The sequence below is a fragment of the Schistocerca piceifrons genome, chromosome 6 (genome assembly GCF_021461385.2).
Source record: "Schistocerca piceifrons isolate TAMUIC-IGC-003096 chromosome 6, iqSchPice1.1, whole genome shotgun sequence".
Lineage (NCBI taxonomy): Eukaryota > Metazoa > Arthropoda > Insecta > Orthoptera > Acrididae > Schistocerca > Schistocerca piceifrons.
The window spans coordinates 121,263,207-121,278,976 of NC_060143.1; positions in this window are offsets into that span (position 1 = coordinate 121,263,207).

Below are 15,770 nucleotides of genomic sequence, written 5' to 3' on the forward strand. Positions count from 1 at the left end.
GAAAAGTAATGCCTCCGAATTTACTATGAGAAAACTCTTGACGCATTTTTATTAAAACAAACGATATTGACATTCTACACTTTAACTACGTATGAAGGTAGTATCTGTTCCCGAAAGAACAGATACCACTGATGACCGTGCAGCTTCTATAGAATGAAATGATAATTAAATCGACACGCTAGCTGCAAACAGGCGTCGATATACATCACTGGGGATATGCTGAAAATGTGTGCCCTGACCGGGGCACACGCAATGCCCCAAATCGTACGAGACTTGGTAGATTAATCTGCCACGAGTAATAAGTGTAATCGGCAAAACATCTACATCTATATCTACATTTATACTCCGCAAGCCACCCAACGGTGTGTGACGGAGGGTACTTTACGTGCCACAGTCATTACCTTCCTTTTCTGTTCCAGTCGCGTATGGTTCGCGGGAAGAACGACTGCCGGAAAGCCTCCGTGCGCGCTCGAATCTCTCTAATTTTACATTCGTGATCTCCTCGGGAGGTATAAGTAGGGGGAAGCAATATATTCGATACCTCATCCAGAAACGCACCCTCTCGAAACCTGGACAGCAAGCTACACCGCGATGCAGAGCACCTGTCTTGCAAAGTCTGCCACTTGAGTTTGCTAAACATCTCCGTAACGCTATCACGCTTACCAAATAACCCTGTGACGAAACGCGCTGTTCTTCATTGGATCTTCTCTATCTCCTCCGTCAACCCGATCTGGTACGGATCCCATACTGATGAGCAATACTTAAGTATAGGTCGAACTAGTGTTTTGTAAGCCACCTCCTTTGTTGATGGACTACATTTTCTAAGGACTCTCCCAATGAATCTCAACCTGGCACGCGCCTTACCAACAATTAATTTTATATGATCATTCCACTTCAAATCGTCCCGCACGCATACTCCCAGATATTTTACAGAAGTAACTACTACCAGTGTTTGTCCCGCTGTCATATAATCATACAATAAAGGATACTTCTTTCTATGTATTCGCAATACACACATTTGTCTATGTTAGGGGTCAGTTGCCACTCCCTGCACCAAGTGCCTATCCGCTGCAGATCTTCCTGCATTTCGCTACAATTTTCTAATGCTGCAACTAGCGAAAAGCCGCATGGAACATCCGACACTATCTACTAGGTTATTTATATACATATTGTGAAAAGCAATGGTCCCTTAACACTGCCCTCTGGCACACCAGAGGTTACTTTATCGTCTGTAGACGTCTCTCCATTGAGAAAAACATGCTGTGTTCTGTTTGCTAAAAACTCTTTAATCCAGCCACACAGCTGGTCTGATATTCCGTAGGCTCTTACTTTGTTTATCAGGCGACAGTGCGGGACTGTATCGAACCCCTTCCGGAAGTCGAGGAAAATAGCATCTATCTCGGAGCCTGTATCTGATATTTTCTGGGTCTCATGAACAAATAAAGCGAGTTGGGTCTCGCACGATCGCTGTTTCCGGAATCCATATTGATTCCTACAGAGTAGATTTTGGGTTTCCAGAAACGACATGATTCGCGAGCAAAAACATGTTCTAAAATTCTACAAGAGATCGACGTCAGAGATACAGGTCTATAGTTGTGCGCATCTGCTCGACGACCCTCCTTGAAGACTATGACTACCTGTGCTCTCTTCCAATCATTTGGAACCTTCCGTTCCTCTAGAGACTTGCGGTACACGGCCCTTAGAAGGAGGGTAAGTTCATCTTTTGGGCGCACGAGGGTTTAGTGGTGTGGACATGTTGGGAATGTGGGTCTCACGGGGAGCGTGCAAGGGATAAGTCCCTGCAGGTGCACTCTCCTCTGTGCCATCGGTGTCTCAGATGGATAGAGCGTCTGCCATGTAAGCATCAGATCTAGGGTTCGAGTCCCGGTCTGGGCACACATTTTCAACAGGTCCACAATTATGCATATCAACGCTTGTTTGCAGCTAGAGTCTCGATTTAATTATCATTTCATTCTACACTTTATTCGTCATGTCTACATGTTTATTTTCCAACATATTCACCTTGACGACGACATATTTCTCCCAACGAGAGACCAGTTTGTTGATACCATCGCTGAAGAATATTTGACCTTGTTTCGCTGCCACAACCTGACCTCTGTTTTGCACCGCTTCATCGCTATCTAAGTGACATCCTAGAAGGTGTTCTTTACGTTTTGGAAACAGATGATAACCGGATGGGGTCAATTCGGGGCTGTATGTCGGACGAGCGACGTCAGTGACCCAGGCACTGGATTTCTGCAGATGTCACAGCGCTCGTGCGTGGTATGTAATTGTCAGCTTGAAGGAGAGGATGCTTCATGTGTGGACGAACTCTTCGAATTCTAGCTCTACTACAGCAAGCTGTTTCTCACGCATCGACATAGTTACGTCAGAGACCCGGCCATGCCATACTACAGTCTGCATTTCGGATCCCTCTGGCGACACAGGGCTGCAAATATGTAGGCATGAAGAGTCTAGGTTTAGAATACTAATAACATTTGTTTTATTTAAAATAATTCACAGATTGCAAGTAAAAGATTTAGAGGAACGACTTTTCAGCACGCCCTTGTATACTCCAGCAAGGGGTACTGAATTAAAGTGGTGTAATTTGAGCTCTTCGTGTAAGGCAGCTCTGCCTGAATAAATATGTTCTGAGAACAGCTGTTGTGTAAGCTGCCTACTTTTTTCGTGTGCCCAAAATCTATCATAACAGAATTCTGAAATACAGTCACTTCACATCATTACAGCTGGAGCATCGCTGATACCGGATGATTCTTTCTTGGCGTTGATTTGTCACACAACATATAAAATAGACTAGACAACCAGCCAGAGATTTAAAGAAGAGAAACCTCAAGAGAAACCCAAGCCCTCAGGCATATATATTTATTCAAACCGCTGCACAACACATCTGAATGACCACTTCTCATGGCACACACCAGTACTCATACAAATTATTTGTTAACAAAACAAGAAAATTATGGCAAGACATTGCTCTGCCATACCTCGCAAAAGCTGTTCCGTACCTCTAAGAACGCTTTACGTGTGTAAGATGTCGCTGGGAGAATGAAATAAAATGTTCAAACGATCATTAACTTCGCCTCACACGTGGCTAGTTCCAATTGGTGTGCACCCCACCAGAGAGTCACTGGCACAGCAGCGTCACTGAAATCTTGCACTGCCCAAAGTCAATCCGCATTAAAGGTCACAGATATACGCTACTTGATCAGCAGTATCCAGACACACATTAGTCGGTATTAATGTTGGGTGCATCAAATTGGTAGGTAGCCTGTGACGGCTTGAATTCTGCTGCAGACTTTTTCAATGAAGTGTCTCAATGGCTGTGGAGAAATTGCATCCTGTCCTTCCTCAAGAGCCGAAACTGCAGAAGATAGTGATGGTCCTTGGGAGCTGGAGTGATATCTACGTTCCAACTCTTCCCACAGGTGTTCCCTTGGCTACAGGCCGGAACCCTGGGCAGGCCAGACAATTTCTGAAATGTTATTCTCCTCAAACCAGTGCCTCGTATTTGATGTTTTGCGCCAGAGTTTATTATCGTATTTATACAATTATTGCCTCCGAACTCTTCCTCTACCTTATGGAGTACACTATGCTGTGAAATAAGTTCATACCATTCCGCATTAACCGTTTTGTTAAATACAATGAGGCGACCAAACATATACACGAAAAACATCTTTATATCGTAACAGCACCTACTCCCTCCTTTACTGTTTGCACTAAACGTTAATGGCAGGCAATTTTCTCCAGCCATTCACTAAACCCAACCCCCCCCCCACCCCCTCCCCCAATCGGATTGTTCTAGGATATAATGTGAGTCATCGCTGCACATAGTCTGTTTCCAGTCATCCAATGCCCTGTGGCGTCGCCGTTTACGCCACTTCAAGCGTCACTTAGCTTTAACTAAAGAATTGTCTGACGTATGAGGAGGCGATCCGACATTACGTCTCATTCTTCTTAACTCCCTATCGGCAGCCATTATGCTAGCTGGACTCATGATACCACTTTATAATTCACGAGTGATTCCTTCTGTTGACTTCGTGCGTTTTTTTTTTTACAATGACCGTCTGTTGTGCCTCACGGTCCATGTCCGTATATACGTGAGGTCTGTCTGGTCTTGGTTTAACTAAAAATGGCTCTGAGCACTATGGGACTTAACATCTGAGGTCATCAGTCCCCTAGAACGTAGAACTACTTAAACCTAAGTAACCTAAGGACATCACACGCAGCCATACTCCAGGCAGGATTCGAACCTGCGACCGTAGCGGTCGCGCGGTTCCAGACTGAAGCGTGTAGAACCGCTCGGGCACACTGGCCGGCCTGGGTTTAACTGTCGTTGTACCTTCGAGATTCCACTTCACAGTCGCGCCACCAACATTCGCCTTGGGCAGCATTAGAAGGGTTGAAATGTCCCTGCTGTGTTTGTTAGTCATGTGGCATCCAATGACCAGTCAAAGTCCGAAGTCACTGAGCTCTAGTGACCGATCCTGCGTGCTGATACCACAGCAGTCTCCGCTCACTTTAATACTGCCTTCCGTGCCTCTAGTGACATCTAGTGGTTAGTTCTGGACTACAGATGCCTTTCTGCACACTTTCGACCAGACGGTGTATATGCTCTGTCCTTTGGCGACGGAATTCATACCAAACACTCTTCTCCGTGTAACGGAGGCATGATTTCCCGTACAAGTGATGAAAGATGACGGAAACAGAACACAAGATAGAAACAGTCATACGTACGCCGACTTGAACTTCTGTTAAGCTGACGAGGTGAAGGCGGAAAGTGGGATCACCCGATTTTACAGAAACTTCGCTCAGCGGAAGAGGAATCAAAATAGGCGAACACGTGTCTCGGCTTATTCGACTGATTCTGAAAAAACGACGGTCAAAGTTTTTGAGATCTTTTCCAAGTATTTTACGTGCCTTTCGCTGCACGACATCCTCAGCGGAAATGTGGGCACAGTGGTTAGCACAGTTCCGTGTTCTAAATCCGATTATTACTTTTATTCTCAGTTTTCATTTATATGCGCATGTCTCTAGTAGATTACTACACTTATGTTTTCGATGTATATTGATATAACGTTGTTCTTATTCGTCTACTAATTGTACGTCAGATGAATGAATTAAAGAAGAAAGAATGAGAAAATTATTTAAACTGTTTTAGTTGAAATTCCTGTAAAACATCTCGATTAACCATCAGCTGCAAAGCGTCAGTTTCGGGAAAAGTGGTCCTCATGCATCGTTTGCCGTGACATTGTTGCCAACCCCCAAAATCTTCAACAATGTAACGATATTTCTTTCCTGAGTTCAATTTAAAGACGGCTTAGGGGTCCATGATTTAAGACTGCAAGTAAAATTAATTTAAAAAAAAAAACACAAGTTAAAAAGCCTTATCTTCAATTATGCTGAAGGCCCCACACAGTCTGATACTTGAAAGACAAGAACTTTAATATAGGAACGGCTGAAGGCCGATTACTTACAACAACTAAAATAATTTTTAGTAGGCAGAAGGCCCAAAGCTTTATCCAAAAAATATTTCAAATGAAGCTGAACGCCCAAACAATACAAGACTTGACAAGTAAGGAACTTTCAATCTTAAAGCAGTTGAAGGCCAATTATTTAAAACCCAACTAAAAGCATACAATTCAAACCATCGGCTATAGGCTATTAAAATAGACAATCTAACACCAATAAGAAAAGGCAGTACAGTCAGCAGCGCTCAGAAGTTTTCGGGGTCGGTCTGCCTTGAAATATTAACGTTCGCTTAGGGGAGACAGGTAGTCGGCCCAGCTATATCCGATCCGCCGGCAACCCAAATGAGAGACAATCGACGGACCCACCGATAAAACGACTTGCTTTCCACCCGACCAGTGCACAAGGAACTCCAAAGCTAAAACGCAAAAGGCGTAGCCGCCCACAACCAAGTATGCATAAGCTGTCAAAACTACACACACGTGTTGGACAGCGACAAGACGGTGAGGAAAGGACACTGCCTGAATTTTACGTCAACGGCCATGGCAGGTAACCGGAACGCTAACGGCTACAAGGCAGAAAATTCCGCTGGTGCACTTGGACTTCAAATAACCAAAATACAGTTAAACTCCACCGGATGGTGGCCAAACTTCCGCCAACTCGAACACTCACTGTTGCTCACGGGAATACCCCCAACAGCCAAACATCAAAACCAACGGCACAATGTGAACAGACTGGCTTCGGTAACTAAATCACCACACATCTTCGATGTCCTGGGTCGGTGAGCCGCGAACCCCGAAGCAATTGGAACAGCTCCCACACTGCGTAGAGACTGCGACGCGTGGAGATTTCCTGGCTGATCCACACCAACCGACCGACTGCCGCACACCAGCTAGCCGGAAACTATAAGCATCAGACCAAAGATAGTACAAGGTGCGAATATCGATACACACCGCTGCTGTCACACGTAGAAAGAGGAAGAACCACGGCATAACCGCAATAACTGCGGGAAATTAAACGCAAAGTAACAGTGAAGGTTTAAACCAACGCATAAGCTGGGGCCACCACGGCTCACTATGGTTTACGGACAATTGTACAATGTTGTTCATTACAGAAGCACCAACAATCAAAGACATTTTTCCCGCCTTCAGCAAACAAGTAGTGAACTGCGTGTCCACAAATTCACTTCACGGAGTTCGTCTAAGTTTGTGAGAAGTACCCCGAGTCCGGAAAGAGGAGCGTGTAAGGAGGTATCTGATGAGGAGTTGTAAGGGTAATTAAGGAAACATCTGCTGCACCAAGAACCAGACGCCTATCACTGTACCGTACACCAGGCGATGTTCGTCAGTGTCCGGAACACCACAGGCGACATAAAGTGCGGTGTCTGCAAGGTGAATCCCACGAAGACGTGACCGGCGTATTTACTTTCCGGTGTCTGAAAATGTCAAGTGATAAAAGGTACATAAAGTACCTCGAAAGCTTTTGTGGTGTCACCGCCAGACACCATACTTGCTAGGTGGTAGCCTTTAAATCGGCCGCGGTCCGTTAGTATACGTCGGACCCGCGTGTCGCCACTATCAGTGATTGCAGACCGAGCGCCGCCACACGGCAGGTCTAGTCTAGAGAGACTCCCTAGCACTCGCCCCAGTTGTACAGCCGACTTTGCTAGCGATGGTTAACTGTCTACATACGGTCTCATTTGCCGAGACGATAGTTTAGCATAGCCTTCAGCTACGTCATTTGCTACGACCTAACAAGCCGCCATATTCAGTTACTAACAGATAATATTGTGAATCATGTACCGTCAAGAGCGACATTCATCATTAATGGATTAAAGTTAAGTATGAAACTAATTACGTCCGCTTTCTGAATTCTCATTCCTTGTCATGTTCCAGACCTCACGTCAGTATAATTCTTCCCTCTTCACGCCAGCCTGCGTGAGCTAAAACGCGTGTATTTTGGCCTCCTCTAGTAACACGGTGTTGGCTCTTCTGCCAACCCAGCAGCTTTCACCGTCGTTTTTCTCCAAAAACGATCTAGTATCTACTCATAATACGAGACACGTGTCCGCTTATTTTGGTTCCTCTTCCACTGAGCCAAGTTTCTTTCGGATGAAGGTACTTGCCATGTTATCCTCGTGAGCTTATAAGACTCCCGAACCCTACCAAATCTCATAATTAGTTACACACAATCTATTCTCTGGCCCTGTTAGTCCTAGTGCATTGTTCATCGCTCACCGAGCAACCAGCGCTTTTCGAATGGCCCTTTTGTCAGATGTCCGGCGTCAGGACGCACCTGTCTCGTCGCGGGCTTTTGCTCGGAGAGTAGTGATCAGACGCGGCGTTCCCTTCTCGCCGGTGCGGCCGTTGACCACGCCGTCCTGCCGGCCACCGGCGGACCATTTCCGCGGATTTCCCAACGGAATCCGAAGGCTGAAGCCGCGCTGTCGCCGCGACCAATGGCCGCCCGCACGGAGGGGCGTTCTTGCGAAAATGACAATTCCGTTTCTGCGACGACTGAGCGCGCCGCCGCACCGCAAGAAACGCAGCGGGCGTGACGCCCGCCGCCCGGGCCCTCTCTGAACTGCAGCCCGGCCGTCTCGAAGCCAAAGAACCGCATCGGCGCAGCGCCAGCGCCAGCGGGAGACGCCTATGCAGCGACCCGCAAAGCCGTGCTAAACTCTCTACTCCAGCCTGCTGTGTAGCCCAACAAGGGAAACCGTGAGGCAGTTCCAACCGCTAATCTCATACGGCGTTCAGCACCACGGGAAGAAAAATAAGAACCGAGTAGTCTGACCGTAGGGCACTTCGGACAGCGCAAAGTTTTACAGATGACAATTGGTCAGATATACACAACTCTAGAGCATTTATTTTTTACTCTATTTCTTGGATGAGACCCAGTCCCTGTCCACCCAACAGCTTTTACTCTCTACACCTCCCTCTAGCTCTCTAGCACCACGGAGGTTGTTCCCTGACGTCTTAGCATGCTCCCATCATCCTGTCCCTTCTTCTTGTCAGTCTTTTTCATGTATTCCTTTCTTCCAGAATGTTGGTAGAGCACTTGCGAAAGGCAAAGGTCCCGAGTTCGAGTCTCGGAACGGTACACAGTTTTAATCTGCCACGACGTTTCATATCAGCGCACACTCCGCTGCAGAGTGAAATACTCATTCTGGAAACATCCCCCAGGCTGTGGCTAAGCCATGTCTCCCTAATATCCTTTCTTTCAGGAGTGCTAGTTCTGCAAGGTTCGCAGGAGAGCTTCTGTAAAGTTTGGAAGGTAGTAGACGAGGTACTGGCAGAAGTAAAGCTGTGAAGACGGGGCGTGAGTCGTGCTTGGGTAGCAGAGTTGGTAGAGCACTTGCCGGCGAAAGGCAAATGTCCCGTATTCGAATGTCGGTCCGGCACGCAGTTTTAATCTGCCAGGAAGTTTTATTCCTTTCTTCGCCGATTCTATGCATAGCCTCCTCATTCTGTACCTTACGCTATTCCACAGTGGATTTTTTGCAGAAACCAAAGCTTCAATGCGCTGAATACGACAATCATGTTTAAAATTGGCTCCTAGCTCAGGGTTACAAGTAAGTTCGGAATTTTCGTATCACATATGTTGCTATCGTAATCACCAGAATATACACAGTGTTTTTACAAAATGGTTCAAATGGCTCTGAGCACAATGGGACTTAACTGCTGTGGTCACCAGTCCCCTAGAACTTAAAACTACTTAAACCTAACTAATCTAAGGACATCACACACATCCATGCCCGAGGCAGGATTCGAACCTGCGACCGTAGTGGTCGCGCGGTTCCAGACTGTAGCGCCTAGAACCGCTAGGCCACTCCGGCCGGCAGTGCCTTACAATTCATGCTACACACTTCTAGAGTTTTTAGAAGGGACTTAGTAGATCGAGTTTTGCATAGGAACCCATGTCCGGAAATATCATCCAAAGACGCTACAGAGCGTCAAAGCTATACGTGTCAGCGTCTGCAAATGTGTGTACACCGAAGCGCCAAAGAAACCGGTATAGACACCCGTATTTAAATATGAGATATGTGAACAGACACAACATGACGCTGCCATCGGCGACGCCTTCATAACACAACAAGTGTCTTGTGCAGTTGGTAGATTGTTTACTGCCGCTACAACGACAGGTTATCAAGATTTAAGTGAGTTTCTACGTGGTGTTACAGTTGACGCACAAGCGATGGCACACAGCATCTCAGACGTAGTGATGAAGTGGAGACTTTCTAGCACGACCATTTCACGAGTGTACCGTGAATATCAGGAATCCGGTAAAATATCAAATCTCCGACATCGCTGCAGCCGGAAAAACATCCTGCAAGAACGGGACCAACGACGACCGAAAAGAATCGTTAACGTGACAGAAGTGCAACAATGCTATACGCCTCGCTTGGGCCCGTCAACACTCACATTGGACTGTTTATGACTGGAAAGATGTTGCCTGGTCGGACGAGTCTCGTTTCAAATTGTATCGAGCAGATGGACGTGTACGGGTATGGAGACAACCTCATGAATCCATAGACCCTGTATGTCAGCAGGGGATTGTTCAACCTGGCGGAGGCTCTGTAATGGTGTGGGGCGTGTGCAGTTGGAGTGATATGGGACGCCTGATATGTCTAGATACGACTCTGACGGGTGACACGTACGTAAGTATCCTGTCTGATCAGCTACATCCATTCATGTTCTTTGTGCATTCCGACGGACTTAGGCAATTCCAGCAGGACAATGGGACAACCCACAAGTCCAGAATTGCTTCAGGATGGCTCCAGGAACACTGTTCTGAGTTTAAAAGCGTCCGCTGGCCACCAAACTACAGAGACATGAACATTATTGAGCATATCTTTGATGCCTTGCAACGTGGTGTTCAGAAGAGATCTCCACTCCTCGACTGTTACAAATTAGTCAAGACAATGTCAAGTCGTCTTGCGGCACTTACTCGTGCACGCTGGGGTCTACACGCTATTAGGCAGGTGTACCAGTTTCTTTGGCTCTTCAGTGTATATACAAAGGGTGATTGCGTAAGAGCGTGCAAAAATTTTACAGGACACAGAAAAATGTACAATGAACACTTTGAGGTATGGAACATGGGGTCAGACAAGCTAGCTTAAGGACATAGTAGAAATAAAATCACATTACCGTGTACTTTCTTAATTACATCAATTACAGTTCACTGCAAATACCATCACTGACACAAGGAACGTGCTGAAACTGACAGCCATCGACCCCGATGCAAGCATCGGCGAGCAAGATTCTGATGCAACCTGACAAATATCCCTGGCGTGGTCCTCATGTTACCAGTTCCCTCTATTTTTCTTTCCAATAAAGCAGTCTCCCGCATGCGTCGACCGAGAGAAATAAACACCCGTCGCAACTGATGAGTCTGTTAGGAAATCGTTCTCTATACAGCCTTTCAGCAGCGAGAACATTGAAACGTACTTCCCCATACACAAGGTGCACGACCGTGAGTTCCGCGAAACTGTACCGGTACTGCTGCATCGTATTATACTGTGCGTATCTAAATAGCACCGAGTAATGAATGGGTCTATCATTGATACATATCAAGTTCTGTGACGGTAGAATATAAATACACTCCTGGAAATTGAAATAAGAACACCGTGAATTCATTGTCCCAGGAAGGGGAAACTTTATTGACACGTTCCTGGGGTCAGATACATCACATGATCACACTGACAGAACCACAGGCACATAGACACAGGCAACAGAGCATGCACAATGTCGGCACTAGTACAGTGTATTTCCACCTTTCGCAGCAATGCAGGCTGCTATTCTCCCATGGAGACGATCGTAGAGACGCTGGATGTAGTCCTGTGGAACGGCTTGCCATGCCATTTCCACCTGGCGCCTCAGTTGGACCAGCGTTCGTGCTGGACGTGCAGACCGCGTGAGACGACGCTTCATCCAGTCCCAAACATGCTCAATGGGGGACAGATCCGGAGATCTTGCTGGCCAGGGTAGTTGACTTACACCTTCTAGAGCACGTTGGGTGGCACGGGATACATGCGGACGTGCATTGTCCTGTTGGAACAGCAAGTTCCCTTGCCGGTCTAGGAATGGTAGAACGATGGGTTCGATGACGGTTTGGATGTACCGTGCACTATTCAGTGTCCCCTCGACGATCACCAGTGGTGTACGGCCAGTGTAGGAGATCGCTCCCCACACCATGATGCCGGGTGTTGGCCCTGTGTGCCTCGGTCGTATGCAGTCCTGATTGTGGCGCTCACCTGCACGGCGCCAAACACGCATACGACCATCATTGGCACCAAGGCAGAAGCGACTCTCATCGCTGAAGACGACACGTCTCCATTCGTCCCTCCATTCACGCCTGTCGCGACACCACTGGAGGCGGGCTGCACGATGTTGGGTCGTGAGCGGAAGACGGCCTAACGGTGTGCGGGACCGTAGCCCAGCTTCATGGAGACGGTTGCGAATGGTCCTCGCCGATGCCCCAGGAGCAACAGTGTCCCTAATTTGCTGGGAAGTGGCGTTGCGGTCCCCTACGGCACTGCGTAGGATCCTACGGTCTTGGCGTGCATCCGTGCGTCGCTGCGGTCCGGTCCCAGGTCGACGGGCACGTGCACCTTCCGCCGACCACTGGTGACAACATCGATGTACTGTGGAGACCTCACGCCCCACGTGTTGAGCAATTCGGCGGTACGTCCAGCCGGCCTCCCGCATGCCCACTATACGCCCTCGCTCAAAGTCCGTCAACTGCACATACGGTTCACGTCCACGCTGTCGCGGCATGCTACCAGTGTTAAAGACTGCGATGGAGCTCCGTATGCCACGGCAAACTGGCTGACACTGACGGCAGCGGTGCACAAATGCTGCGCAGCTAGCGCCATTCGACGGCCAACACCGCGATTCCTGGTGTGTCCGCTGTGCCGTGCGTGTGATCATTGCTTGTACAGCCCTCTCGCAGTGTCCGGAGCAAGTATGGTGGGTCTGACACACCGGTGTCAATGTGTTCTTTTTTCCATTTCCAGGAGTGTATGATACAAAATAGCCACCTTATCGACAAGTGAAGTAAACAAAATCTGCATCATGACTTCCCAGTAATCGGGCTCGTCCCCCTTGCTTCCTTGCAGGAAATTAAGAATGTACATGTAAATAAACGGCACAGTACGTGTAAACGTGTACGCACGTTAGTTGTAAATAAATCGGAAAATAGTATTGCTAGGCAACGCAGTAGACAACTTTATTTCCATATCTCCTTAATCTGGCTTCTTCAACCCCATGTTCTCTACCTCAAATTGTTCAGTCGAGCATTCTCTGTGTCCTGTTACATTTTAGCACGTTCTTACGGAAACACTCTCTATATACAGGGTGATTCTATGATGACGTTACAGACTTTCAGTTACACTACAACCAGATCACTAATTCAAATTTACACACACACACACACACACACACACACACACACGCACACATACACATACAGAAAACAAATATATGCATAATTATACTACAGACGCCTCAACTGATACAGTGCCAAAAGCTCCATCAACGTTGCATTCTGTTAACTGTCCGTGCTGGTGTTGCAATCAAAAGCCTGTGGGCCTAAGCCCACGCATAGCACCTAATGATCCCAGTTAAGATAGCGTTATCACGCGTTCTTATTGCTTGCATTGGCAGCTTATAATCGTAACTGGTGAGACTAATAATTTTGTCCATCGTGATCCTCGCTTTCTTTCTCATTTCTTCAATATGTGCGCCATAATTTTGTCGTTCGTTCAAGAAGACGTCTAAGTATCTGGTGACGGCCTTTCTCTTTATGTAGTTTAATTTCATGATCGCGATTCCTAGATGATTCCCTTTCAAGAGCATTTGCCTGGTCTTTTCAGGCACCACCGATTGTTGAAGGACTGTATTAATTAATCTTCCAGGTTGCTTCTGGAGCTTCACTTCACAACGATCATCAGATTGTTGGCATATGCCACTACTCGTACGATCTCTTCATTATGCTGTAGCTTCCCTAATACTGGTTCGAGTACTAGAACCCAGAAAACAGGCCCGCTTGTGAATTCCTGTGGGCAACATTTTGAAATTTTCTATATTAGGGTCTCTCATGGACACTACAGTGTTGTTTCCTGTTGCACGGTAGTTCTTAAAGCAGTTGTACAACACTCGTGGGCAGTCTGAGTTCCTAAGGCGGTCCAAAAGTACTGACCACCAAAGCGATCGAACGCTCTGGCAATGTCCACCATTATGGCTACGACATATCTGTGCGGGTTGTTTTTCACAAGTCTTATCACCTCATTTACAGCGTCTTCTGTTGACTTTCCGCTTCTGAAACCAGTTTGTTGCAAATTCATTCCATGAAGAAGCCTTTTCTGAAATGGTACTCAAGTTTTTTCCTTACACCGCCGAAACGCAAACACACACACAAACGTACCATGTCAGCGACGAAATTCCACTGCCACAGTCATGAGGCCAAGAATTTGGCTTTTCGCTCTGGAAGACCCCTAACAGTTCACGCTGTGTGATTTTCTGTGGTTCTCCAGACGACGATGATGGTGTAAATATAGGGTCAGTGTCACTAACGTATGATTCTTTTTCGACCGTACGCATCGGTTCAGCATCGTTCCTACTGATGCTTGATGGTGATACATGTGCGGGAATAGGAACTGTCAGTCCTTCGCCATGACCCACATGGCGAATGACAAATGAGATGTCAGGGTATTGAATATCACTCTTCCTCTTGATATTGACTCCTTTCAGAAGGAATGTGCCATAGAAAAATGGCAATCCAATGCATGATTTGTGGTTTCGGGTGAAATAGCAGGCCACATTAACCTTTATGGTGTAAATCAGTGTTGCTGAAGTGTACTGGAAAGGTCCACCTCACTCCCTTACGGCAGAGAAACCCTTGTCAAAGTGACGTTGCGTGTGGCTCTCATAATGCCCAAAAAGTGTGAGTGTAAAACGTAAACACCTTATTTAATTATAACCTTAGGCTGGGAGACAATTTGAACCTCGATATTCATGTTCAGCGCACTGCTTTCTTCATTTCTGTAAGAAATAAAAGGTGAAAATTTGTGGCCCAGTGTTTTAAGTCCGCTTAACGGTCAACATTCTTCTACAGTACTACATCACAAACGCTTCGATCCTATTCTTTTCCGGTTTTGCCCACTTAGGGACGTGCGTGTGCACGTCAGCTGTATTAACTCCATCCAGGCATTAATAAGCCAGGAGTTCCAAGGAAACTGATTTTCACAAAACACTAGAACAAAACTATAGTGCCTCGATAATCTTATTTTAAGCAAAATTCACCGCACACTATCATTCCATCAGCTCCTTGGGCAAAAACCTTGTATCGTTATTAATAATGTAAAAAATATGAGAGCAAAAAAAAAAAGAAGAAAGAAAAAAATTTACACTAATATTTTCAAAATACTGAGTAAGAGTGTTTTTGGCAAAACTGTTCGGAATGTTCGACAGTTAAGTGATGTGATTCTGCTCTGAATACAAGAGTAAATTTCAAAAGCAATGTCAGCTTCAAGGAAAATACGGTTGCAATCGAAATAAGTAGAGTAAATATTCTTTTTGATAAGCACATAGCTGTAGGAATGGCTATATGCATATTTTTAATGCGCTTCTTGTTGAAAGTTTATATCTGAAACAGCAACCAACCGTAAGTATGGTTTAAGATATTTATTTAAATGAAGCCATGACTGGTTTCGGCTTTCTTACAAATCCATCTTCAAATGGGTTTTGCAGGTTTCATCGTTTTCTAGCTGTGGCCTCATCTTGTATTACTTTTTGGTTTGCTGCAACGCTGTATAATTCTGTGTGATGAACAGAAGCACGGGGCGATTTCGTCACACAGAATCATACAGCAGTGCAACAAATCAATAGGTAATACAAGACGAGGCCAGAGCTAGAAAACCACGAACCCTGTAAAACCCATTTGAAGAAGGATTTGTAAGAAATCCGAAACCGGTCATGGTTTGATCCCAATAAACCTCTTTAAATCATATTTTGCTGGTTGCTAATTCAATTATAAACCTTACAGTACTGCAGTCATGGTCTTCAAAATGTAAATTTTCGAGCGAATAACTGCTTGTAGATTTGAATTGTGGGTATACGTTTAAAATTTGAGGGGAAAATATTAAAATGTGTTACAAATGGCTCTGAGCACTATGGGACTCAACATCTTAGGTCATATGTCCCCTAGAACTTAGAACTACTTAAACCTAACTAACCTAAGGACATCACACACACCCATGCCCGAGGCAGGATTCGAACCTGCGA